This window comes from Rhinoderma darwinii, chromosome 4 (genome assembly GCF_050947455.1).
Source record: "Rhinoderma darwinii isolate aRhiDar2 chromosome 4, aRhiDar2.hap1, whole genome shotgun sequence".
In the NCBI taxonomy this organism is placed as follows: Eukaryota; Metazoa; Chordata; class Amphibia; order Anura; family Rhinodermatidae; genus Rhinoderma; species Rhinoderma darwinii.
Genome location: NC_134690.1, coordinates 360,479,753 through 360,507,606, shown reverse-complemented (window position 1 = coordinate 360,507,606; position 27,854 = coordinate 360,479,753). Strand labels below are relative to the sequence as shown.

The following is a 27,854-nucleotide window of genomic DNA, read 5'->3' as shown; positions in this document are numbered from 1 at the left end:
CGCTCGTTCAGCTCCTGCAGACATGCTCAGAAGAGAGCATGTCTGCATCGCCAGTGAACAGCGTGGGAACCGGAGAATGTGAGTATGTCAAGTTTTTGTTTTTTTCCCCTCATAAAAATGTGAATGGCATTATCTATAGTGGGGGGGGGGGGGGTCATCTTTATGTGGGCTATTATATATAGGGTTCTATATGTGGGGCAGTAGCTACAGGGGGGTCTATATGTGGGGCAGTAGCTACAGGGGGGGTCTATATGTGGGGGTGTGGGCCACTATATACAGGGGGCTCTATATGTGGGCCATTATATACAGGGGGCTCTATATGTGGGCCACTATATACAGGGGGGGTCTATATGTGGGCCACTATATACAGGGGGGTCTATATGTGGGCCACTATATACAGGGGTGGGTTACCTGTGGGGCACTAGCAACAGGGTGGCTATATGTAGTGCACAGTCTACAGGGGTGGGCTATATGTGGGACACTATATACAGGGGGAGCTATATGTGAGACACTATGTACAGAGGTGGGCTATACGTGGAGCAAGAACTATAGGGGAAGCTATATGTAGGGCAGCACCGTGGCTCAGTGGTTAGCACTATTGCCTTGCAGCTCTGGAGTCCATATGTGGGCACTATCTATAGGGGCTTCTATGTAGGTCACTATCTACAGGGGCCACGTTGTGTGTTTGTGACAGTTATATTTAGATGTGTTGAGAATTTTAACTTTGTTTACAGGTGCAGAAATGTTTTAAAAGTGAGAAGCTGAAGACATCTGAACGGAAAACTGCAGAAATGGGTCATGCCCGGGAGAAATCCATCATAGATGTCTGAACCGGAGGGAGAAGAAAAGAACTAGAATCTGAGACGTCACCGGTGAGTCACTTAATGTAAATGTTTATTCTGCCTCTAATCAGTAATGTAGTCACTGTATGATCTGCAGCGAGATGATGGTGATAGGATTTTTTTTGTGAAACCGCATCTCCCAGCATATCCTTATCATTGTTCAGGCCATGCTGGGAGCTGTAGTTTTACGCCGTACAAACCTATACGCAGTGGCGTAACTACCGCTATAGCAGCCGTAGCGACTTCTACAGGGCCTGCAGCATGAGGGGGCCCGTGCCACCCGCCGGCACGGCCCCCTCCCATGGCAGCAGGCTCCGCTAGCAGCCGCTATGGCTGCTACAGCACGACGCCACTGAAGGGGTTGTTCCTACATAAGACATGTATCCCCTAATCACAGGATAGGGGATACATGTGTGATCGCTGGCAGCGATGAGGAGAACGGGGGACCGAAAGTCCCCCCTAAGTTCTCCATGACAAACCTCGGACTTCCGGGGTCTGTGTCGGCAGCTCCGTAGAAATGAATGGAGCGCCGGTCACGCTTGTGCGCATGCGTGACTAGCGCTCCTTTCATTTTTATTGAACTGCGCAGACGCCGGAAGTCCGAGGTTAGTCATGGAGAACTTCGGGGGACTTTCGGTCCCCCATTCTCCTTATCGCTGCCAGCGATCACACATGTATCCCCTATCCTGTGGATAGGGGATGCATGTCTTTTGTAGGACAAACTATAGGCCGTTTTTTTTGGGGGGGGGGGGGTACATTGCGTTATCTACAGAGGGGTTCTGTAAGGCATTTTCTAAAGGGGGGGCTGTATGGCATTCTCTATAGGGGGGACTGTATGGCGTTATCTACAGGGGGGCTGTATGGCGTTATCTACAGAGGGGGTCTGTATGGCGTTATCTACAGGGGGGCTGTATGGCGTTATCTGCAGGGGGCTGTGTATGGTGCTATCTATAGGGGGGCGCTGTGTGGTGGAATCTATAGGGAGGCACTATCTACAAAGGGGGGGGGTTGCGTGATACCCAGCAGAGGGGGGGCCCTAGTCAAAAGTTTGCTATGGGGCCCAGTCTTTCCTAGTTACGCCCCTGGCTCCATTCATTCTGTATGCGACTGACGGAGATGTCTGAGCTCTGTACTCGGCTATTTCCATCTGTTCCATAAAGAAATAATGGAGCGGTAGTACGCACAAGTGTCCACCACTCCATTCAAACTGGGGACACTGGATACTTGTTCTTGTGATCGCTGGGTGTCCCAGCAGTGGGACCCGCAGCAATCATAAATGTATCACCTATATTGTGGATAGGTGATATATGCTAAAGATTTAATTATAGACCGCTATGTATTGGATTTATTCAAGTAACAGCCCAAAAAAATTACCTTCCCCACTCCTAGGCTCCTCTCAGCTCCAGGAGCCGTTGCACTGGGTCCTGACACTGTCTAGTATCAGTACATAGTGTGTGGCAGCGTACAGAACATCCTGACGGTGCCAGCATTAGAACAATGTGAGAAACGCCGCCTTGAGCTGAAGAGGAGTTCTGAAGCCCTAGGGTCTGAAATTAGGGGTCTGGTCTGGGCTCTGAAATTAGCGGTTTGGGTTTTGAAATATGGGGTCTGGTTTGAGGTCTGAATTTATACATGGGTCTGGGATCTAGATTTATATAGGGGTCTGGAGTATGAATTTATACAGGTTCCTAGTCTGGGATCTGAATTCATTTAGGGGTCTGTCTGAGGTCTGAATGAATTTAGGGGATTGTTCAGGGGTCTGAATTTAGGGCTGTAGTCTGGAATCTGAATTTATTTAGGGGTCTGGTCTGGTGTCTAAATTTATACAGTAGTCTAAACTTATATAGTTGTCTGGTTTGGGGTCTAAATAAATTTTGGGGTCTAGTGTTAAATTATTAATTAAATTAGGGATCTGGTCACGGGCATAACTATAGCAACTGCGATGGATTCCAGAGGTTGAGGAGGTCTACTCAAGGACAAGAAAATTATTTCATTTTGTGGGGAATAACAAGTTGGTGGCTTTCTGCTATCTAGCACTATTATCCATACATTTTAATTATTGGCACTTATAATACTGTTTCAGATTCCTGTCACTAGGTAAAGGGGGACCATGTCATTTTCATATGGGTCCTGATGAATTCTAGTTACGCCCCTGAATTCAGTCTAGGGTCTGAATTAATTTAGCCATCTGCTCTGGGGTTTGAATTTATTTTTGCTGCTATAGAGGCTGGAAATGGCTGCAGAAGCCAGGGGCCAAAGATGTCTCATCAGCAAACTCAGCAGTCGGCAGGAGAAGTCATCATAACGGTCTGGGCCAGATAGAGAAGAAAGAGAACGTCTTCATTCAGAGAAGATTATATTAGTGCTTGTATAATGGTAGCGTACTGTTGGGCCTTACCGAAGAAGCAATGCCTGTCCTTGACTATGTGATCAGGTGTTTCTATGTGCCACTTTTATGTTTCTTCTTGTGCTGATGGTGTGGTTTACATAATTAATGGAGTAGCGAGGGGGCGTAACACAATAAATCGGAATTCTGAGCCGCGTACTGTTGTTCTGCCACCACTATATTTCAAGAACAGGTCTCAAAAACATGTTCTGATTGGAATGCACAAGAAGACTGTCGAGCAATAACCAAGTATAAACTGAACCAGTGAATGAACGGAGGTTGCCTTAGACCAATGGTACCAAACCAGGGGCTCGGTAGCCACATGTGGCTCGAGACCTCCAGTTGTGTGGCTCGCAATAGGATCCCTGGGTTATGACCATAAGTTTTGGGTACGATAATATTTCAAAATTGACTATATTGAAAACATATCCTAACCTCTGAACTGTGCCAATTTGGATTGTATAATACATATTTTCTTCTGTATGTACAACTCCAAACATGCAATACCACTTATACCACTTGGCACGAGTGCCACGGCCCCAACAAAATAACTGATTGACGGGGGTGCTGTGAGTCGGACCCCCACTGATCAGATATTAATGGTCTATCCTGAGGATAAAGAACAAAAAGGACGGCGCCACCTTGTGTAGATCAGTAGATCGGGGTGAGGAGACAATGACAAGAGTATGCTCACCAGAATACGGAGGTTTCAAAGCGTATAGTATCCACAGTGCTGCTGCCAGATCCGAGTCGGTGTCCAAGATGGGACCGCTTAGGTAGAGACAAATTGCAGGTAAAAGTAGATCTTTTGATGGCGCTGCTGTGTGGTGAGAATGATGTGGAACGAAGTCTCGAGGTATTAGTAATAAGTTCAATTTATTGAGAGTGGCTACGCGTAATCCTTAACCCCTTAAGGACGCAGCCTAGTTTTGGCCTTAAGGCTCAGAGCCCATTTTTCAAATCTGACATATTTCACTTTATGTGGTAATAACGTCGGAATGCTTAAACCTACCCAAGCGATTCTGAGATTGTTTTCTCGTGACACATTGGGCTTCATGTTCGTGGTAAAATTTGGTCGATATATTCAGTGTTTATTGGTGAAAAATTGCAAAATTTAGAGAAAATTTTGAAAAAATTGCATTTTTCAGAATTTAAATGCATCTGCTTGTAAAACAGACGGTTATACCACCCAAAATAGTTACTAGTTCACATTTCCCATATGTCTACTTTAGTTTGGCATCGTTTTTTGAACATTATTTTATTTTTCTTGGACGTTACAAGGCTTAGAACATAAACAGCAATTTCTCATATTTTTAAGAAAATTTCAAAAGCCTTTTTTTTAAGGTACCTCTTGAGTTCTGAAGTGGCTTTGTGGGGCCTATGTATTAGAAACCCTGATAAAACACCCCATTTTAAAAACTAGACCCCTCAAAGTATTCAAAACAGCAGTTATAAAGTTTTTTAACCCTTCAGGCATTTCACAGGAATTAAAGCAAAGTGGAGGTGAAATTTGCAAATTTCATTTTTCTTGCTGAATTTCAATTTTATTCATTTTTTTTTCTGTAACACAGAAGGTTTTACCAGAGAAACACTACTAAATATGTATTTTCCAGATTCTGCAGTTTTTAGAAATGTCCCACATGTGGCCCTACTGCGCTCGTGGACTAAAAGACAAGCCCTAGAAGCAAAGAAGCACCTAGTGCATTTTGAGTCCTCTTTTTTATTAGAATATATTTTAGGCAGCATGCCAGGTTTGAAGAGGTGTTGAGGTGTCAAAACAGTAGGAATCCCCCAATAGTGACCCCATTTTGTAAACTACACCCCTCAAGGAATTCATTTAGGGTTGTTGTTACCATTTTCACCGCACATTTTTTTCACAGCACGTATTTGAATTGGGCTCTGAAATGAAAAAAATGACATTTTTTCCAATAAAATGTCATTTGTGATCAAAATTTCTTATTTTCACAGGGAACAAAATACCCCATTTTGTTGCCCAATTTGTCCTTAGTGTGGCAGTACCCCATTTGTGGTGATAAACTGCCGTTTGGGCCCATGGGAGGGCTCAGAAGGAAAGGAGCGCTATATGTTTGTTGGAGTCCAGATTTTGTTGGATTGGTTTTCGGGTGCCATGTCGCATTTTCAGAGCCTCAGAGGTATCAAAGCAATGGAAACCCACCAAAAGTGACCCCATTTTGGAAACTACACCCCTCAAGGAATTCATTTATGGTTGTTGTTAGCATTTTGACCGCACAGTTTTTTCACAGCACCTATTTCAATTGGGCTGTGACATTAAAAAAATGTCATTTTTTCCAATAAGATGTAATTTTTTACCAAAATTTCTTATTTTCACAGGGAACAAAATACTCAATTTTGTTGCCCAATTTCTCCTGAGTGCATCAATACCCCATTTGTGGCAATAAACTGCCGTTTGGGCCCATGGGAGGCCTCAGAAGGGAAGGAGCGCTGTGTGTTCTTTGGAGTACAGATTTTGCTGGTTTGGTTTTCGTGTGCCATGTCGCATTTGCAGAGCCCCAGAGGTATCAAAGCAATGGAAACCCACCAGAAGTGACCCCATTTTGGAAACTACACCCCTCAAGGAATTCATTTATGGGTAATGTGACCATTTAGACCCCATAGTTTCTTCACAGAACTTATTTGAATTGGGCTGGGAATTTAAAAAAAATATATTTTTTCCAATAATATGTCATTTTAGCTCAAAAATTCTTATTTTCACAAGAAATAAAATACTCAATTTTGTTGCCCAATTTGTCCTGAGTGCGGCAATACCCCATTTGTGGTGATAAACTGCCGTTTGGGCCCATGGGAGGCCTCAGAAGGGAAGGAGCGCTGTGTGTTCTTTGGAGTACAGATTTTGTTGGATTGGTTTTCGGGTGCCATGTCACATTTGCAGAGCCCCAGAGGTATCAAAGCAATGGAAACCCACCAGAAGTGACCCCATTTTGGAAACTACACCCCTCAAGGAATTCATTTATGGGTAATGTGACCATTTAGACCCCATAGTTTTTTCACAGAACTTATTTGAATTGGGCTGGGAATGAAAACAAAATTATTTTTGTCAAATAATATGTAGTTTTGGCTGAAAATTTCTTATTTTCACAAGAAACAAAATACCCCATTCTGTTGCGCAATTTGTTCTGAGTGCCGCAATACCCCATTTGTTGTGATAAACTGCCATTTGGGCCCATGGGAGGGCTCAGAAGGAAAGGACCACCATTTGGCCTACTCGGGATTTTCTAGTGCGAAGTCATGTATGCAGAAGCCCCTGAGGTACCAGTACAGTTGAAACCCGCAAGAAGTGACCCCGTTTTAAAAACTACACCCTTAAGGCATTCATCTAGAGGTGTAGTGACCATTTTGACCGGAGACCTACACCCCATAAACTGTAATGTGGGTTCTCCCGGATATGGCAATACCCTACATGTGGCTGTTATCAGCTGCCTGGACACACAGCAGGGCCCAGAGGGGAAAGACGAGGGGGGATAAGCTGTGCGGAGTGCATCAGGGTAAGTAAAATTGGAGTAAATTATAAACCAAGGGATGTATGATAAATTTTAAAACACTTTCATACAGAGCTCTGGTTATTCGGGACACGTGTCACATTGATATATTGTGTCCTCCCTTATCCCCCTCTTATAGCAGACTTTGCACCTCTTTTGACTTTTTCCCTTCTTGCCAGTTTGGGGAACTTCCCCTGGAAAGTGTTGCCCTGGTACGATGCGTGTGGGCTCGCTTCCAGAAGTACTGGGTGCCCCCCCTTCTTGGTCCCTAAAGATTAGGTTCTTGATAATCACCTCTTGAAATTCCAGGAAAGTTCCCCTCTGGCCTGCACATCGACGTAGCACGTACGCATTGTACAAAGCCATCTATATGATGTTCCCGGCCAGCTTCTTATACCACACCGCATGGCGCTGTAGGGCTTCAGGGCTTGATCTTACAAGTCCATCACTCCCATGTACCTATTGTAGTCCAGGATGCAGTCTGGTTTGGGGGTGGCCTTTCCTTCATATATCCTAAACCTGTAGGTATACCCTGATGCACTCTCACAGCTTATACATCTTCACGCCATACCTTGCCCTCTTACCCGGCAGGTACTCGCGGAATTGAACCCTCCCTTTAAAATGTACCAGGGACTCATCAATAGAAATACACTTCTCGGGGGTGTATGCTTGGGAAAACCGGGCACTGGAACGGTCTAATAGGGGTCTCCGTTTAGACAAACGGTCAAAACTGGGGTAATCTCGGGGTGGGCACGGCTCATTATCAGTATAATGTAAGAAGCGAAGTATTGCCTCATTTATTTATTTTTTTAGGTTCCAGTTCAGTTCTGAAGTTGCTTTGAGGGGCCCATATATTAGAAACCCCTATCAAATACCCCATTTTAGAAACTAGACCCCTCAAAGTATTCACAACAGCATGTAGAAAGTTTATGAACCCTTTAGGTGTTTCACAAAAATTTAGAGCAAAGTAGAGGTGAAATTTACATATTTTTTTTGTCAGAAAATCCTCTTTTATACCATTTTTTTTATAACACAAAAGGATTTATCAGAGAAACGCAACTCAATACTTATTGCCCAGATTCTGCAGTTTAGAGAAATATCCCACATGTGGCCCTTGGGCGGTAATGGACTGAAGCACCGGCCTCCGAAGCAAAGGAGCACCCAGTGGATTTTGAGGCCTCTTTTTTATTAGGCACCATGTCCGGTTTGAAGAGGTCTTGTGGTGCCAAAACATTGGGAACCCCCCAAAAGTGACCCCAATTTGGAAACTAGACCCCTTGAGGAATCCATTGTAGTTTTCTTGGGGTGCATGCAGCTTTTTGATCAGTTTTTATTCTATTTTTAGGTGGCGTGGTGACTAAAAAACAGCAATTCTACTGTTGTTTTTTTTTTCGTTTTTTTTTACAGCGTTCACCGTGCGCTATAAATGACATATTCACTTTATTCTGCGGGGCGATACGATTACGGCGATACCAGATGTTTATAGATTTTTTTTATGTCTTATGGCGTTTGCACAATAAAATACGTTTTGTAAACAATCATTCACTTTTTGTGTTATCATATTCTAAGAGCCATAACGTTTTTATTTTTCAATCAATAAAGCCGTGCGAGGACTTATTTTTTGCGTAACGAACTGTAGTTTTGATCAGTACCATTTTTAGGTACATGCGACTTTTTGATCTCTTTTTATTCCATTTTTTGGGAGGTGAAGTGACCAAAGAATTGTGATTGTGGTTCGGTTTATTATTATTTTATTTGACGGCGTTCACCGTGCGGGATAAATAATGAAATAATTTTGTAGTTCAGGCCGTTACGGACGCGGCGATACCAATTATGTATAGTTTATTTGTTTGTTTATATATTTTTATTAATAATAAAGGACTGATAAGGGAAAAGGTGGGATTTTTACTTTTATTACTTTTAAATCTTTTATTTTCTAATTTTTACACATCTTTTTTTAACTTTTTTTTCACTTTATTACTTTGTCCCACTAGGGGACATGAGGGCAGGAGGCCCTGATCGCTATTCTAATACACTGCACTACATGCGTAGTGCAGTGTATTAGAACTGTCAGCTACTCACTGACAGCAAGCATAGTGGGTCCTGACGTTGTCAGGACCCACTAGGCTTCCGTCTATGGCATAGCCGGACGCCATTGTTTGGTGTCCGGTTGCCATAGTCACCATCGCCGGCCGCTATCGCGTAGCAGGCCGGCGATGGCAGCTTAACCCCTAAAAAGCCGCGATCTCTATAGAACGCGGCTTTTAAGGGGTTAATCAGCGGGGACACAGCGATCGGTCCCCGCTGTAGGAGCTGTGACAGCTGCTGAACAAGACAGCAGCGTCACAGCTCCTGTATGTGTCGAGAGGACGGCCGAAACGGCCGTTACTCCCGAGACGTACTATTACGGCATGGAGCGCGAACGATACAGCTGCCATGACGTAATAGTACGTCAAGGAGCGGGAAGGGGTTAAACTACATGTTATATAAGATGTGTCCTCTCTGATATGTGCATGGCCTGAGGAAGACGATTGTTCATCGTTGAAACGCGTAGCCACTCTCAATAAATTGAACTTATTACTAATACCTCAAGACTTCGTTCCACATCATTCTCACCACACAGCAGCGCCATCAAAAGATCTACTTTTACCTGCAATTTGTCTCTATCCTGAGGATAGGCCATCAATTTTCTCTCTCCGGGAAACCCCTTTAGGTGATTTTCTGTTTAAGGCTCTGATCACATGTGCGTTGTGGCTTCTGTTCATCCATTACACAATTGATACATGTGGTTCTGTTGAGGTGGCCCTCATTATAACAGAAACAATAGCGCTGCATGCAGCACTATTTTTCCTGTCAAATTTGATGGAATCTGTGACGGAGGCTCTGAATCGAGCCTCCGACACAGATGTGAACAGAGCCGAACACTGAGCAAGTTTTGGATCAAAATTAAGGGTGGTTTAGAGAGAAGATGTGTCTCCAGTTACATGTTAGATAGTAATTACAACTTGGCGACAGAAAAAATACATTCTATTTACAAAAGTAATTTTATTGTGCAAAAAGTTGTAAAACATAAAAAAGTTCTATAAATTTGGTATCGCCAGAATCGTACTGGCCCGCAGAATAAAGTTAACATGTAATTCATAATGCATGGTAAACGGCGTAAAAAAACAACGTAAAAAACTATGCCAGAATTGCTGGTTTTTAGTCACCTTGCCTCCCAAAAAAAAGGATAAAAAGTGATCAAAAAGTCGCATGTACCCCAAAATGGTACCAAAAATAACTACAGCATGTCCCGCAAAAAACAGCCCTCATGCCACTACAACTATAAAAAAAAAAAATTAGTTAAGGCTCCAATTAGTCAGGAAAGAAAAATATGCAATTGTGCTTGCTGGTTCGAGGGGAACATTTCTTCTGTTTCAAAAGGCGATTTATCAAGACCCTAAAATTAGGGAACCAGGAAGGGTAGGCCCCAAACATATCTGCTGGAAGCGAGGGTGCCCGTATTATAGCAGGACAAGGCTTTACCAGCAAAATTCTCCAAACTGCAAAAGTGTGGCGTGTGGACCAAAAGGGGGATAAGAAAGGACACCATTTATCAGTGCGACACTGGCCTGTGCATAAAGGATTGCTTCACAGCGTAACATACATCTATGGATTATTTTACCCCATCATTATACCACCTGACTATGCCCCTGATGTACTCTGCCCAGCTTACATATACCCCCACATTATAAACTAAAATACCAGTAAAACTCCAAACAAAACTACTACCAAGCAAAAGCTCCACGCTCCACGCTCCAAAAGCCAAATGGTGCTTCATCCATTCTGAGCCCTACAGTGTAATTAGACAAAAGAGTCTCACAGGAATCAAGTGTATAAGGGTGGGATGCAAAGAATCTCAACCACGCGCAATATTTCAGAGATACGAACTCTAAACAATAATATATAAACTTGAGAAAAAGAGTCCAGAGATATCAAGTATTAAGAAAATACAAAATCTTTATTGATCAAACACATGAGAATCTAAAACAAGTTATTTACTGGATCAAAAATGAATATACATTAAATAAGAATTGAGTACAGGCAATATATGGCATAAATAGAAGTTATGTACAAGCAATATATGACATGAAAAGATCACTCATTTGTTGTATCCCATCTTAGGGATATACTCATATAGGTCGGTATATGTCAGGACAGATAAAAGAAAAGAGAAAGTGAAGAGCTGAGAATAGTGATTGTCATCTAGTGAACACAATCGGTACACTAGCTATGTGTTGGACCTGACAAGGCCTTTGTCATCTGCCTAACCATATTCAGTACGTAGTAATATGACCCAGTGGATAAAGTGGCGCCCCGACGCGCGTTTCGCGTATAGCTTCTTCAGGGGGGAACGCTACTGAATATGGGTAAGCAGATGACAACGGCCTTGTCAGGTCCTACACATAGCTAGTGTACCGTTTGTGTTCACTAGATGACAATCGCTATTCTCAGCTCTTCACTTTCTTTTTTCTGTCCTGACATATACCGACCTATATGAGTATATCCCTAAGATGGGATACAACAAATGAGTGATCTTTTCATGTCATATATTGCTTGTACTTAACTTCTATTTATGCCATATATTGCCTGTACTCAATTCTTATTTAATGTACAGTATATTCATTTTTGATCCAGTAAATAACTTGTTTTAGATTCTCATGTGTTTGATCAATAAAGATTTTGTATTTTCTTAATACTTGATATCTCTGGACTCTTTTTCTCAAGTTTATATATGAGCCCTACAGTGTGCCTAAACAGCAGTTTACTTCCACATATATGGCATTGCCATACCCGGGAGAACCCTTTTAACAATTTTGGGGGTGTGTCTCCAGGGCATGAGCTGGGCACAACATATTTGCCACTGAAATGGCATATCTAGGGAAAAGAATTTACATTTTCACTTTGCACCATCCGCAGCGCAATCACTTATAGAAAAGACCTGTTCGGTGAAAATGCTCAATACACCCCTTAATAAATGCCTTGAGGGGTGTAGTTTCCAAAATGGTGTCACTTCTCAAGGGCTTCTTTTATTATTTCACATCAAAGCCTCTGCAATTGTGGACCAATACTTTGTAAATCACCAAATTAGGCCTCAACTTCGCATTGTACTCTTTCACTCCTGAGCCTGGTCGAATGTCCAGGCAAAAGATTAGGGCCACGTGTAGGGTGTTTCTAAAACCTCTAAACACAGCATAATAATTAGAGAGCTGTCTTGTTATGGTGGCACAAGCTGGGCACCACATATTGGCATATCTATGGAAAAAATCCCATTTTCACTCTCCAACATTGAGAGCACACTAACTTCTGAAAAATTTCTGTGGGGTTAACATGCTCACTACACAACTAGGTGAATACCTTGAGGGGTGTAATTTCCAAAATGGGGTCACTTCTGGGGGGTTTCCATTGTTTTGCTCCGCAGGGGCTCTGCAAATGCGACATAGCGCCCAGAAACCAATCCAGCAAAATCTGCACTCCAAAAGCCAAATGGCACTCCTTCCCTTCTGAGCCTTGCCATGTGCCCAAACAGCAGTTTATGACCACAAATGAGGTATTGCCGTACTTAGTTGAGAAAATTAATTTTTTTTTTAGCTAAAGCTACATCTTATTGAAGAAAATGATTTTTTTTTATTTTCACTGCCCAATTCTAATAAAGTCTGGGGGTCTGTGGGGTCAAAATGCTCATTACACTCCTAGATTAATTCTTCACATGGTGTCTTGTGAATGGAGTCACTTTTGGGTAGTTTCCACTGTACTGGTACCTTTGGGGCTTTGCAAAAGCGACATGGTGCCAAGAAATCAATCCAGAAAAATCTGTGCTCCACAGAATCCCTGTACAGGGATTCTGCTTCAGGAGTTGCCCCTGATGTCACTGTCCATATATGGGCAGAGACATCAAGCGGAGCACTCCAAGAGAGGAATCCCCTGGCCACAGGGGGATTCCGCTCCTTCAGGGAGCTACAGTGGCGCTATCTACAGGAAGGGGGGTGTGCTATCTAGAAGGGGGGTTTGGGCTGTGTGGCACTACCGAGAAGGAGGCTGTGTGGCACTTCCTACAAGGGAGCTGTGTGGCACTACCTACAAGGGGGCTGTGTGGCACTACCTACAAGGGGGCTGTGTGGCACTACCTACAAGAGGGCTGTGAGGCACTACCTACCAGGGGGCTGTGTGGCACTACCTACAGGGTGCTGTGTGTCACTACCTACAAGGGGGCTGTGTGGCACAACCAACAGGGGACTGTGTGGTACTACCTACAAGGGCCTGTGTGGCACTACCTACAAGGGGGCTGTGTGGCACTACCTACAAGGTGGCTGTGTGGCACTACCTACAAGGGGGCTGTGTGGCACTACCTACAGGGAGCTGTGTGGCACTACCTACAGGGGGCTTTGTGGCACTACCCACTAGGGGCTGTTTGGCACTACCTACAAAGTGGGCTGTGTGGCACTACCTACAAGGGGGCTGTGTGGCACTACCTACAAGGTGGCTGTGTGGCACTACCAACAAGGGGGCTGTGTGGCACTACCTACAGGGGGCTGTGTGGCACTACCTACAGGGAGCTGTGTGGCACTACCCACTAGGGGCTGTTTGGCACTATGTACAAGGGTCTGTGTGGCACTACATACAAGGGGGCTGTGTAGCACTATCTACAGGGGGAATCTGTGAGTGGCGGGGCTGATGGTCATTTTACTGTGAGTGGGGGCTGATAGTCATTTTACTGTGAGTGGCGGGCTGATGGTTATTTTACTATGGGTGGGGGGGCTGATGGTTATTTTACTGTGAGTGGGGGGCTGATGTTCATTTTACTGTGAGTAGGGGGCTGATAGTCTTCAAGTGGTTTCCACCTCTGAGCTCCAATTGAAATTAATAGGAGGCAGAAAATACCTGCAGCGCTCGTGTGGTACTTTTTTGCCTGCACCTTTTGTATTAGCTTCAATGGCTTAAAAAAAACACAAAAAAGGTCAAACAACGCTGTCAATTCAAAATCTGCTTCAAAATTCCTGAGGCAATGTTGATGCATATTTTTTTTTGCCTTACAAAAACGCTGTGTGAACATACCCTAAGGGTGTAGCGTTTTTTGTCTTTCTGAAAACAATTTTTGGTAGGGGTGCCCTGAGGAAATTTTATTTTTCCGGTGGTGCCTCGAGTCCGAAAAGGTTGGGAAACTCTGTACTAGGCTACAGGATCACGCTGGTCTACGCACGGATCCTGTCGTGGAGCAGCTCAGTTCGTCGCGGGAACGGGGCCTAGGTGAGTACAATTTTTTTTTGTTTGGGGGCATTGTCTACAAGAGGGAGGTGGGGGCTTATGGTACTATCTACATGGGGGAGGGGGGTGGCTGTATGACATGATCTACAGGGAGGCTGTATGGCACAATCTACAGGTGGGCACTATCTACAAGGGGGGCTGTGTGTGTGGCAGCCAGGGGAGGGGGGCATAATACTGTGTGGGGGCCACTAAGCGGACATTATACTGTGTAGGCGTACTACAGGGGGCAATATACTGTGTGGGCACAATTAGGGGACAAAATACTGTGTCCTTGAAGGGGTTATAATATAGTATATTATTAAATATTATTATTATTGTAACATCTATGGCCGCGGTCCGTCGTTCTAACTTACGCCTCGATGACCGCGGCCATGGACATCCTGCTGCTGTGCTGCGTCGTCCCCCTGTGAGGCGCCGGCACTCACTTCCGGGCATCGAGACTGTCTCCCGGAGGGGGCGCGCGCGCACTCGTGCCCACTCAAAGAGCCAGCGCACGCACATGAAAATCATCATCATTAACTCACATGATTTCCTGGACTATAAGAAGGCCACCGCCCTTCTGATCCTCACCTGAGCATTGTTGTTGTTTCACAAAGTCTGTCTTGCAAATGGTCTCCTAAGTGTCTTCCAGTTCCCAATGTTCCCCGTACCTGTATCCTGTACCCTGTATCCCGTGTTATCCAGTACTATCCTGGTCTACTGCCATGCTGAGCTGTTGTCGTGTTGTGCTGCATTCCACACCTGTTCTGCTACTCCACGCCTGACGTCTACCCGCTGCCTGGTCCCAGCTGAGCCTGCCTTGCTACTGTCTACATTGCCTCAGGTACTCTTTCTGGACTATAGACTCTGTATCATACCTATTTGGCCAGTTGCCATCCAGCTACGCGGTACGGCCCAGTGAGTCCACACCCCGCATTGTGACAATTATGCTGTATGGGGGGCACTATATAGAGCATTATACTGGGGGGGCATTATACGTTTTTTCTGGGGCATTTTTTTTAATGATAAGGGTGGGGCGCCGAAAGATAATTTTGCACAGGGCGCAATCTATCCTAAAGCCGGCCCTGTGTATGTGTGTGTTTTATACCTATAGGCTCAGAACTCGATAGGTGGTGGCAGCGAGTTCTGTATCTGAGGTGAGTGCACTGTGCTTGAAAAAAGTCCAGTTGGACTGAAACGTCGCATGGGTGAATAAATAGCTCTTGCTCTTTTTGGAAGTGCTGCCTCTGTCCATTCTTTGTCTCACTGTGTTGCAGTGTGATTTATGCTGAATTTAAAAACCAAATGTAAGTGAAAGGGAAGTACAAAATGTATATAATGGAAATAGATTAACCCCTTAAAGTTCCACCCACATCATGTGCTGGGAAAGTGTGTATGTGCTCTAATCTGTGACATCATTGTGTGTAATGATGCTGGGGCATCAATATTTTCCTTAGCATTTCATTGTGGCATCACAGTGTTTACTATCCCTGTTCTGTGACATCACTATGTGCAATAAGCCTTTCCTATGGCTTTTTAATGTTTATTATTCCTGCAGTGTGACATCACTGTTTGTTTTTCCTCTTTTGCGACATTACTTAGTCCAATATCCTTGTACTTTACTTTGACATCAATGTGGTGTGGTGAGGATCCATGTTCTGTGTCATCACTATCTTTATGAGCCCCCTGCAGAGTTATCACTGCTTATTAAACCTGTATTGCGACATCACTGGGTTTATAATATCTGTATTGTGACATCATTGTGTTTATTATTCCTGTACTGTGGTGGGATATCATTGTGTGCATTAGTCATGTTCTGTGACATTGTAAATCAAAAGCGAAAAAAACGGAATGTTCTCGGGCGCAGCCGTATGAGTGTTCTCAACGAGTGTATCTATTCGGTCATCACAGTATGACAGACGAAATCGGATGAAGTAAAAGAGAATTAATTTTGTACAAAAGAACGAAGCGTTTCAAAGCCGAACTGGCTTCTTCCTCAGGTAAAGTACAAATGATGAGACCGAAAGAGAAAATGCTGAGAGACAAAAAAGTAATGAAAATACAAAAATACTTTATTGACATATAATAAGACATGTAAAAAGAATCCATAAACCCACAGTAAAAACACGGATCCTTGACTGGAGCATTAGCCACAACATATAACTATACATGAGTGGTAAATGAGACACATGTGCATTCCTTGATTGAAATTAATTCGGCGCTAATGCCTGGTGGACCCCCAGACGAAGGCATTAGCGCCGAAACGCGCGTTGGGGTGGACATTGGCTGCACTTATTCTGTTCATTCATCATGGGTATGTGAGACCTTATCTATTTTGTGTAACTTTACTTACCTTATTACGGAATTTTTGCATGTTTGATCCCATTGCATTTATAACGACATATGTGTTGATACGATCATTGTACCATGACTACAACCTCAGCATTGTTAAATCATCTAGTTGACTATTGGGTGTGATTCTATCTAGTCTGCAGTACTCTGCATTCACATATGCACATAGTTGACCTATTTACTTAAATAGATTATACTTTCAAAGACGTTCACACACATTGGTCATATTCATTTCAATCAAGGGATGCACATGTGTCTCATTTACCACTCATGTATAGTATAATGCTCCAGTCAAGGATCCGTGTTTTTACTGTGGGTTTATGGATTCTTTTTATATGTCTTATTATATGTCAATAAAGTATTTTTGTATTTTCATTACTTCTTTGTCTCTCAGCATTTTCTCTTTCGGTCTCATGTTTAATTGTGATGCTGCTTGGGTGTAACACCCTGAAATCAACCTATAGCGCTACACATATATTTCATGTGTGATATGCTCTATATTTGGTTATGTAGATTCCTGTTGCTTTTTTGGATCGGTTAAAAGTACAAATGATGTATATGTTCACAGTACACGTTATTTTATAACCGAAGCTCGGGTCGGTGGAAGTAACGACTACCGGGTCAGGGTTATAGGTCATATCGATGTTAATCATAACAAAGAGAAAAAGAAGGGAAGTAAATTTAGATTACTTATAAAGAATAAAAACATATAATATTACAAAAGCATCATAAAAAATATAATATAAATACACGTTTCATTTCAAAGGGAGAAGACATATTTTTGTGTTTCAACTATATTGGATTGTGCTTATGGCAATTAGATTAAAAAGTATATTTGACTAGAATTAGTATTTAAATAAAAATTAAATTTAAAATGTAGAGGCATTATAAAGAAATTATCCTCGGTGTATTTTCAAAATAGGTAAGTATTACGTTGTCATGGTGACATGACGCTATGATTCTACGGAAGCCTAATGGACTCATTTCAAGTCGTAGTCAAAGTGAACAAGGATGGGCGAGACGTGTTGTGGTAATCGCTCAGAGAACGGAAAAATTGGGGACGTCAAAACTATCCCTATAGGCTCCGGAGGTAAATATAAAACTACGTATATAGATGTATGACATTATATGGAAAAGTAGAGATATAATTCTATAGCAAATTATAAAAGCTATTTAAATCTCATAAATAGTGTGACTTATTTGGTTTTACCATGTACCAATAGATGGAATATTTTGGTGTTCTTATTGTACTGAAAGCTATTTGAGTAAAGTCAAAAGAGTATAATTGTTTTTATCTTTTATTTTTATAATTGTAATCTCCATTTTTATGTATGTTTGGAGAATATACGAGATATGTTGTATATGTAGGGGTCATTCCCTTTTTGATTTGCAAAGGAGATGTTGGCGGATTCTAAAGGATAGTTTCCATAATTTCATTTCGACCTGGTATCAAGGTCTTTAATTTGTAGATCCAAAATATCTCACGTTTGCAAAGGGAATCATACCGATCTACTTGGTTTTCATCTATTTGCTCAATTGGTATGATGGAGAAGCAGTCAAAATTATTATTGTTTGCAAAAGTACAATGTTTGGAGATACTGTGCAGAAGGAATTTATTTTTACAATTCGATCTGTGTTTATTCAGCTGACAATGAAGGGGCTGAATTGTCCTTCCCACATATTGGAGTCTGCACTTACAATTAATTAGATATATCACAAATTGTGATTGACAATTCAGTTTCTTCTCTATTTTAAATTTATTACCAGTTTGTTGGGATTGAAAGGAGTCTGTACTAGTGATGGTTAAACAGCACAGGCATCTCGTCTTTCCGCATTTGGAACTGCCAGTCTTGCATATAGATGTATTTTCATACTTATCTCGCCTGAAATTGTTTGGTTTTTCAGGGAAATTCACACAGCTGGGAGCCAAAATGTTTTTAATTGTCTTTGCTCTTTTGAACGTAATTACTGGTTTAAAAGGTAAAATAGTTCAAACAGAAGGATCAATTTGTAAAATGTGCCAGTGTTTATTCAAAATGTCCCTGATGTTTTTATGTGCGGAATTGTATTTAGTAACAAAATTAAAAGTGAAATAAGGATTGTTTTTCACCAGAGGGCTTTGTTGTGCTGTTTTGCTCTTTTTTTACCACTAGTGATCACGCTTGCTGTCACTTACTCACACATTAACGTTACTGAAGTGCCTGGAGAGTGAATAGACATCGCTTCCAGCCAGGACGCGATGTCTATTGACAATACCGACACTTCTGTAATGTTTGTGTGGGACTTAACGACAGCAAGTGTGATCTCCCGAGATCACTCTGTAAATGACAGCACAGCGTGATCACGATGTGCTGTGCTGTAAGTCCCACACAAACGTTACCGAAGTGTCGGGATTGTGAATAGACATCGCGCCCTGGCTGGAAACGATGTCTATTCACTCTCAAGACACTTCAGTAAAGTTAATGTGAGAGTAAGTGACAGCACATCGTGCTATCGCGAGATCACGATGTCTGAGTACATGAATGTAGAGAAGTGTATGACGCTGATTGGTCAGCGTCATACACTTCTCTTTACAACGCCCACTTGGTCAAAAAGTAAAAACACGATCAGTTGTCTATTAAGAAAGTCGTTAGCATAAATGTAAAATAGGTCATAACTCTGTCAAAATTTATCATTTTTCTAAATAAAAAACACTGCTGTGATCTACATTACAGCGCCGATCATATTATGTAGGCGATAGGGCACTTATAATGTGGTGACAGAGCCTCTTTAATTTCTGAAGTGGCTTTGAGGGGCCTATATATCAGAAACCCTATATAAATCACCCCATTTTAAACACTGCACCCCTCAATGTATTTAAAACAGTTTCTTAACCCTTAGACGTTTCACCTGAATTAAAGAAAGTGGAGGTGAAATTATTATCAAATTATTTTATATTTTACTAGGAGTACCTAGTGGATTTTGGGGCCTCCTTTTTATGAGAATATATTTTAGGTACCATGTCAGGTTTGAAGAGGTCTTGTGTTGCAAAAACAGTGGAAACCCCCAAAAATGACCCCATTTTGGAAACTACACAACTAAGAGAATTTATTTAGTGGTATATTGAGCATTTTTACACCACAGGTGTTTTGCAGAAATTATTGGAAGTAGGCCGTGAAAATGAAAATCTACATTTTTTTCAATAAAATGTAGGTTTACCTAATTTTTTTTAATTTCCACAAGAACTAAAGGAGAAAAACCACCCCAACATTTGTAGAGTAGTTTCTCCTGAGTAAAACACTACCCCATATGTGGTCATAAACGGCTGTTTGGACACACGGCAGGGCTCAGAAGGGAAAGAGCGCCAATTGACTTTTGGAGCTTAAATTTAGCTGGAATAGTTTGCGGAGGCCATGTCGCATTTTGGAAACCCCCAAAAGTGACTGGATTTAGGAAACTACACCCCTCAGGGAATTTATGTAAGGGTATAGTTAGCATTTTGACCACCCCACAGGTTTTTTGCAGAAGTTATTGGAAGGAGGCCGTGAAAATTAAAATCTAATTGCTTTTCATTTCCACAAGAACTAAAGGAAAAAAAGCACCCCAACATTTGTAGAGCAGTTTCTCCTGAGTAAAACAATACCCCATGTGTGGTCATTAAAGGCTGTTTGGACACACGGCAGGGCTCAGAAGGGAAAGAGCACCATTTGACTTTTGGAGCTTAAAGGGAATGTGTCGCTAGAAATTTATTTTTTTTAGTTAAACAATTATTATTTGAGTGATTACACATTGTTTTTATTTTTTTATTTTTTCACAAGTCAGGAAATATTATAAATTAGATTCTAATTTATAACATTTCCATGTGCTGGCCACTAGAGGGAGCAGTTCCCAAAATTGCAGCATGGTCAATGTGGTAAAGCAACCTCATTGCTTTATGCTGCAAATTTGGGGTAGACACACTCTCTCTAGTGTCCTCACACAATCCCCCTCCCTTATTCTGTGCCAGGAGAAGGAGGGGTTTGAATCTTCAAACCTCCTACACTGTGTGCCGCCATTTTCTGAGCGACTGCACAGTGTAGGAGGATTAGATACAGTGCTCAGCAGACAGTATGACACGAACATACACGATCATAATACACACATCACATTCACGAACATAAATTACCTGCTCCTGCCGCCGCTGCCGCCTCCGCTCCTATTCCTTGCGTCTTCGCTTCCTTGAACATATGGTCGGAAGCCGCAGCCGGAAGTCGTCATCTTACTGTCCGGCAGCGGCTTCCGGTCCACATCAAAATGGCGCCGGATTTCGCTCTGCGAAACGAGCTTCGTTTTGGTCTGCGCCGTTCCCACACAGATGGCATACGCTGCAGAGAATGGAACGGCTCCCGTTCGCATCCTCCATGGGGTTGTATGTGCCGTATTCCATCTCTGTATGTGTCGTTAATCGACACATACAGAGATGGAAAAAAAATGGCAGCCCCCATAGAGAAGTAAAAGTAAGAAAAAAGTAAAAAGTAGAACACGAGAACACAAATAAATAAAATTTATGTTAATATCATACTAAAAGCAATATGATGAAAAAAAATAATCATTTCATGACACCTTCCCTTTAAAGGGGTTTTCCCATGAGAGACATTTATGACACATCCACAGGATATGTCATAAATGTCAGATAGATGCGGGTCCCAGCTCTGGGACCCGCACCTATCTCCAGAACGGGGGTCCCTAAACCACCGTTCAGCCGCTGTGTGTTGCGGTTGAAAAAGGTGTTTTCCGACCATGAAAAACGTTATATGGTCGTGAGTTACGTAAACAGCTTAACTCGCGGAGCTACACTGTTTACGTAAGTCTCATAGAACTTAATGGTAGTTACGGAAACAGCGTAGCTCGCATGCTACGCTGCTTCTGTAACTACCATTCACTACTATTGTCACATATACTCCAAAATGGTATCAGTGAAAACTACAGCTCGCCCCGCAAAATTTAAGCCCTCACATCACTAAATTGATGGAAAAATAAAAAAATTATGGCTCTCAGAATATGGCGACACAAAAGATATAACTTTGGTATCACCGTAATCGTATCAACCCGTAGAATAAGGTGAATATGTAGGTTTTACCACCTGATGGATTCCGTAAAAACAAAACCCCCATAAAAAATGACGTAATCGTTGTTCTTTGCCCATTTCACCTCACAAATAATTTTTGTACAGCTTCCCAATACATTATGCGATAGAATAAATGGTGCCATGAAAAACTACAACTTGTCCGGCAAAAAACAAGCCTTCGTATGGCTATACACCGCATTCCAAATTATTATGCAAATGTTATTTTTCGCTGATTTTCCTAAATAGTCGATGCAAATGACAGTCAGTATAATCTTCAAGCCATCAACCGTTGGAATATAATGCAAATTTTTTTAGAAGTAAAAAACTCAAAATGCACTGTTTCAAATTATTATGCACAACAGAGATCAAAACATTTTAAAGGTTGTAAAGAGAACTAAAATGGTAATTTGTTGAATTTGCAGCATCAGGAGGTCATATTTACAGAAATCAAAAGCTCTTTCAATCAAAAAAAACTTAACAGGCCAAGTTACATGTTAACATAGGACCCCTTCTTTGATATCACCTTCACAATTCTTGCATCCATTGAATTTGTGAGTATTTGGACAGTTTCTGCTTGAATATCTTTGCAGGATGTCAGAATAGCCTCCCAGAGCTTCTGTTTTGATGTGAACTGCCTCCCACCCTCATAGATATTTTGCTTGAGGATGCTCCAAAGGTTCTCAATAGGGTTGACGTCAGGGGAACATGGGGGCCACACTATGAGTTTCTCTCCTTTTATCCCCATAGCAGCCAATGACACAGAGGTATTCTTTGCAGCATGAGATGGTGCATTGTCATGCATCAAGATAATATTGCTACGGAAGGCACGGTTCTTCTTTTTGTACCACAGAAGAAAGTGGTCAGTCATAAACTCTACATACTTTGCAGAGGTCATTTTCACACCGTCAGGGACCCTAAAGGGGCCTACCAGCTCTCTCCCCATGATTACAGCCCAAAACATAACTCCGCCACCTCCTTGCTGACGTCGCAGCCTTGTTGGGACATGGTGGCCATTCACCAACCATCCACTACTCTGTCCATCTGGACCATCCAGGGTTGCACGGCACTCATGAGTAAACAACATGGTTTGAAAATTAGTCTTCATGTATTTCTGAGCCCACTGCAACCGTTTCTGCTTGTGAGCATTGTTTAGGGGTAGCCGAATAATAGCTTTATGCACACTTGCAAACCTCTGGAGGATCCTACACCTTGAGGTTCGCGGGACTCCAGAGGCACCAGCGGCTTCAAATACCTGTTTGCTGCTTTACAATGGCATTTTAGCAGCTGCTCTCCTAATCCTAATAATTTGTCTGGCAGAAACCTTCCTTATTATGCCTTTATCTGAAGGAACCCGTCTGTGCTCTGAATCAGCCACAAATCTTTTCACAGTACGATGATCACGCCTAAGTTTTCTTGAAATATCCAATGTTTTCATACCTTGTCCAAGGTATTGCCCTATTTCACGCTTTTTGGCAGCAGAGAGATCCTTTTTCTTTCCCATATTGCTTGAAACCTGTGGCCTGCTTAATAATGTGGAACGTCCTTCTTAAGTAGTTTTCCTTTGATTGGGCACACCTGGCAAACTAATTATCACAGTTGTCTGAGATTGATTACAATGATCCAAAGAGCCCTAAGACACAATACATCCATGAGTTTAATTGAAAAACTAATAATTAATTGTTTATGACACTTAAATCCAATGTGCATAATAATTTGGAACACGGTGTATAGATGGAAAAATAAAAAAATTATAGATTTTGGGAGGTGGGGAGGAAAAAAATGTAAGTGAAAATCCGAAAAATGGCTGAGGAGGGAAGGGGTTAATAGATGTAAGGTCTATATTAAGCTGGAGGTAGGGCTGGGCAATTTTGCCCAAAATAAAAAAAAACTAGATTTTTTTCAACACTTTGGCCGATTTTTTATTTGAATCTCGATTTTTCTTAATTTTTTCTGTTTATTTAACAGTAATACCAAGAGATAATTTAATAAATTTTCTTTATATAAATAACTTTTTAACATATATTGCTATAATTATTGTACTTAACTTCACAACTTTTAACCTTTGCAAATACTTTATTTTATCATAAATACAATTGGAAAAATGTCTATCTAATTGATTATAAATTCTGTGTTCCCCGGCAGGGAACAGGTTAACAGAATCTATAATCAATTATATATTGCGTGCACTAACATCCCCTCTGCCTGTCACCACATTAGCCGGTCTCCGACATTGCAGATGAGAGCAGTGTAAATTGCAGCAGGGCCAGGTAGATGGTGCCGAGCAGGCACTCTGGGGAGAGATAACATTATAGTGTCTGAAGTCTGAGCAGGACCCTGTCAGTACCGGCCCCACGATGGTGTTGTAAATAAATGACATTAAGGCCAGATTCACACGACCGTGATGGGAAAACGATCCGTGTCCGCCGGATTTCCCAGTCTGATCACTATACATCTGAACGGGACTCCTGGCATCGTAGACATTTAGTCTGCAGTCACACGACAGTGAAAAAAGATGGCCATTAAAAACGTATCAATTGTCAGTTTTTCATGTCCATTTTGCATCAGTGTCTCTAAATTCTCATCCATTTCCAGTCTGTCTGTCCGTTTTTCATGGCCGTTAAAGAAAAAGAAAAAAAAAAAAAGATGGATTTAATTTGTCATGGTTTTTTGTCCCAATCCCCTGAAAACACCACAGTTCCCATGTAGATAGTGCCGCAATGTCCCTGTAGATAGTGGCCACATAGTGCCACACTGCCCACATACAGAGTGCCCACATATAGTGACATAGGGCCATAGTGCCCGCATGCCATGCCACACTGCCCACATATGGTGATGCAGTGCCCAAATACAGTGACATAGTGCCACAGTACCCACATATAGTGCCACACTGCTCACATATAGTGACATAGTGCCACTGTGCCCACATCAGTGCCACAGTGATAGTGCCAGTGCCCACATGCAATGACAGTGCCCACATAATGCCACCCCCAATATAGTGCCAGGTGCCCATGTAGATAATGCTACACCCCCTAGCAGATAGCATCCCCCCCGGAGTAGATTGCAGCACCCCCTCCCTTGTAGATCGCAACCCCCCTCCCTTGTAGATCGCAACCCCCCTCCCTTGTAGATCACACCACCACCAGCCTATTCGTCTGGTAGATTGAGCCACTGTAGCTCACACTAGGAGCTGAATCCCCGGCCAGATTGCGGACGCTGAACCCGGGGATTCAGCTCCTAGCGGGAGCTACAGCGGCGCGATCTACAAGGAAGGGGGGTGTGACCTACAAGGGAGGGAGTGCGATCTACAGGGGAGGGAGCTGCGATCTACAAGGGAGGGGGTTTGCGGTCTATAAGGAAGGGTGGGTGCGATCTACAATGGGGGTGGGATATGCAAGGGGGGTGGGATCTACAAGGAGGGGTGCTATCTACAGCGGGGAGCTATGGCTATATACTAAGAGTCTCTGCTTAGCCACGAAACAGCTGTTCCGTACTGTATCATTTTGTTCATTACAGAACAGTAGCTCCATGGGGAAGCAAAGACAGAACGGGGCAGACCAGGCAATGATGAGGCGACGGGGCGGAGCTTCCCCTTGCAGCACGCGCCACTAAAGAATCGATTCTACGACTTTGTTAAAAAATAGAATCAAGAGAGTCCTTGAGGGCGAATAAATCAAATTAGTTTGAGTAATCGCCCAGCCTGACCTGGAGGAAATGCACAATAAAATAAACAATCAGCCAGATGTTTCTTTTAATTTGCTAATAAACTACCCTAGTGGCAAAGCTACCATTACTATCAGCACCACAATTTCCTTTTTATGTTTCTGTGTCTCGGTGTGGCACAGTGTGTCACAGCCAATAACAAATTTAACTTAAATGGAATATATGTTTCATTAATTAGATGTAAGTCTGTAGTAGAGGAATAATGGGGCAGATTTACTATTCAAATTGAGCCAAAATGTAAACACTTTTTGTTCTTCGTTCAACGAGTGGCGTGGCTTGTACGAAAAAAGGTGGGGTTTAAATGTGCCAAAGTGCTCCAAAATTGTGCCAAAATTTGGGCACAAAAAAATGACATAAACGAAGCTAACCAAGAGGTAGTATAAGGAAGAGAAAATTGTCTAACATGTCTAGCAAGATGCAGCAAATTTATCATACAACATGAACCACTGTGATAAATTTGACACATCATCTGACTGTCTGGTCTAAGTTTACGCTGTCTAAATCTTTGACAGTATTAGTAAATTTGCCGACGCTCAGGCCGGGAATTCTGCTTCTGGAGCAGCCCCTGGTGTCACTATCCATATATGAACAGTGATGTCAGGGGCTACTTCTGGAGCAGAATCATCAGCCAGAGCGCTGCCGACACTCTGGCAGGGGATTCCGCTCCTAGTGGGAACCCCTTACGTTACTGTCCATATATGGACAAAGATGTCAGTGGCTCCCTCTAGGAGCGGAATCCCGCTCTGGCCGGGGATTCCACTCCTATAGGGAGCTCCAGAAGCGCTATCTACAGGGGGATGCTATCTATGGGGGCATGCTATCTACAGAGGGGTGTTGCTATCTACAAGGGGTGGTGCTATCTACAGGGGGTGGTACTATCTACAGGGGGATGCTATCTACTGGGGGGGTGCTCTCTACAGGAGGATGGTGCTATCTATAGGGGTGCTATCTACAGGGGAGTGGCGCTATCTACATGGGCATGGTGGCACTATATCGAGGGTGTGGCACTATCTACAGGGGACACTGTGGCGCTATCTACTTGGGCACTGTGGCACTATCTATGTGGGCTTTAGCACTTTGTATGTGGGCACTATGTCACCATATGTGGGCACTGCTATGTGGTCACTGTGGCACTCTGTGGGCACTGGCACTTTATATGTGCTCACTATGGCACTATGGCACTTTATATGTTGTCACTCTGGTACTATGTGGACACTGTGGTACTACAGTGGGCACTGTGGCACTTTGTGGGCACTGGCACTTTTTATGTGGGCACTATGTCACTTTATATGTGGGCACTGTCGTGTGAATGTAACCTAATGCAGCCTCCAGGAGGTGATGGAGTAGTCGGACATTCCAGTCTATACAGCAGAGCTGAAAAGTGAGCTGCAGAAAACAGGAAATGTCAGCTTATTGTGTCTGCTCCAGTGGCCAGTGCAAAAACTGGAATACTATTTTGCAAGCATAGCTACATAAAAATACAGAAAGAAGAAAGCAAGAAATTATAAAAACCTGATTTCAATTATATGCAATCGAAGAAAGGAACTGCAGCAATCAAGATAATCCAAAGAAGTGTTTTTGATTTATTTACCAAGCATAAAAACACTTGCAACGTTTCAACCCAAATGCTTATCAAGCATTTGGGCATAATGGGTTGAAACGTTGCAAGTGTTTTTATGCTTGGTAAATAAATCAAAAACACTTCTTTGGATTATCTTGATTGCTGCAGTTCCTTTCTTTGATTGTCTCCCTTGGACCTGGGATTCTTTGCTGCGTGCACCACCCATGTTTGGGGAGTTGTCCTTTCACACTGAAGATTTTTTTGTGGCTGTGCTGCTGTTTTACCTGAATATCTACTACTTGATTTCAATTACATGCCATTTCTGATGATATATTCCCCAAACAAGAGACAAATTACCTTAACTTTTTTACAAATCTTGTATTTCAGTTGTTACTGCATAGAAATCTTGCATAAAGCATTTGAATTTTTAATAGCCTCTCTCTTTATAGTTCATGCAAAAAAAGCTTAACAAGGTCCTGGACTGCTTTGCATTTGCAGAACACTCCTTGGCCAGGGATAATTGTATTTTTTTCCATTTCAGTTACTTAAGAGTCGTGGATCATATGAGTCAGAGGCAGCAGCTGGATTCCCCACCAGTGAGAGGAAGAGTACAGCAGAAATTATCTTTTTACACAGGAGCATATGTTTGAGCAGAGATTGCTTTTGCAATTTTACAAAAGTCACTGAGGAAACAAGTCAAATAAAAAATAATAGAATTAATAGAATTTAGCAACAGAAAAAAGCTGGTGCATATAACCTGCTCATTACATTACCATATTTATTATTTATTATTCTCAGGCTCAATAATACATAACCTCGATGAATTATCACTGTTTGCTGTGCCTATCTTCCTGTTTCAGCCAGTTATACTCCTCTTGACTACATTATCCGTTATCCAGTAGCTAATTAAATCAGCCATTTTGGACAGCTTATGGAGCTATCATTTAGTCACAGAGTCAACCAGTCTTCCAAAATTGATGCATTGTCCTTACTTTCTTTTCGTTTATTTGCCATACCCTCTACTCTCTGTGAATCCTCTGGTTATGGCTCACACTTTAGTATGGTAAAAAGCTTCAAGTAAAAAGCTGCATAATCTGATCAATCA

The 27,854-nt window shown here is 42.4% G+C and overlaps 1 long non-coding RNA gene across 1 annotated transcript; it reads left to right on the top strand.

Annotated features, from left to right (window-relative positions):
• On the top strand, positions 1 to 27,553 carry LOC142761329 (uncharacterized). Its single transcript, XR_012883612.1, has 3 exons — positions 1 to 78; positions 735 to 872; positions 27,291 to 27,553. It is a non-coding gene; the product is annotated as an uncharacterized LOC142761329 (long non-coding RNA).
• The last annotated feature ends 301 nt before the right edge of the window (positions 27,554 to 27,854 follow it).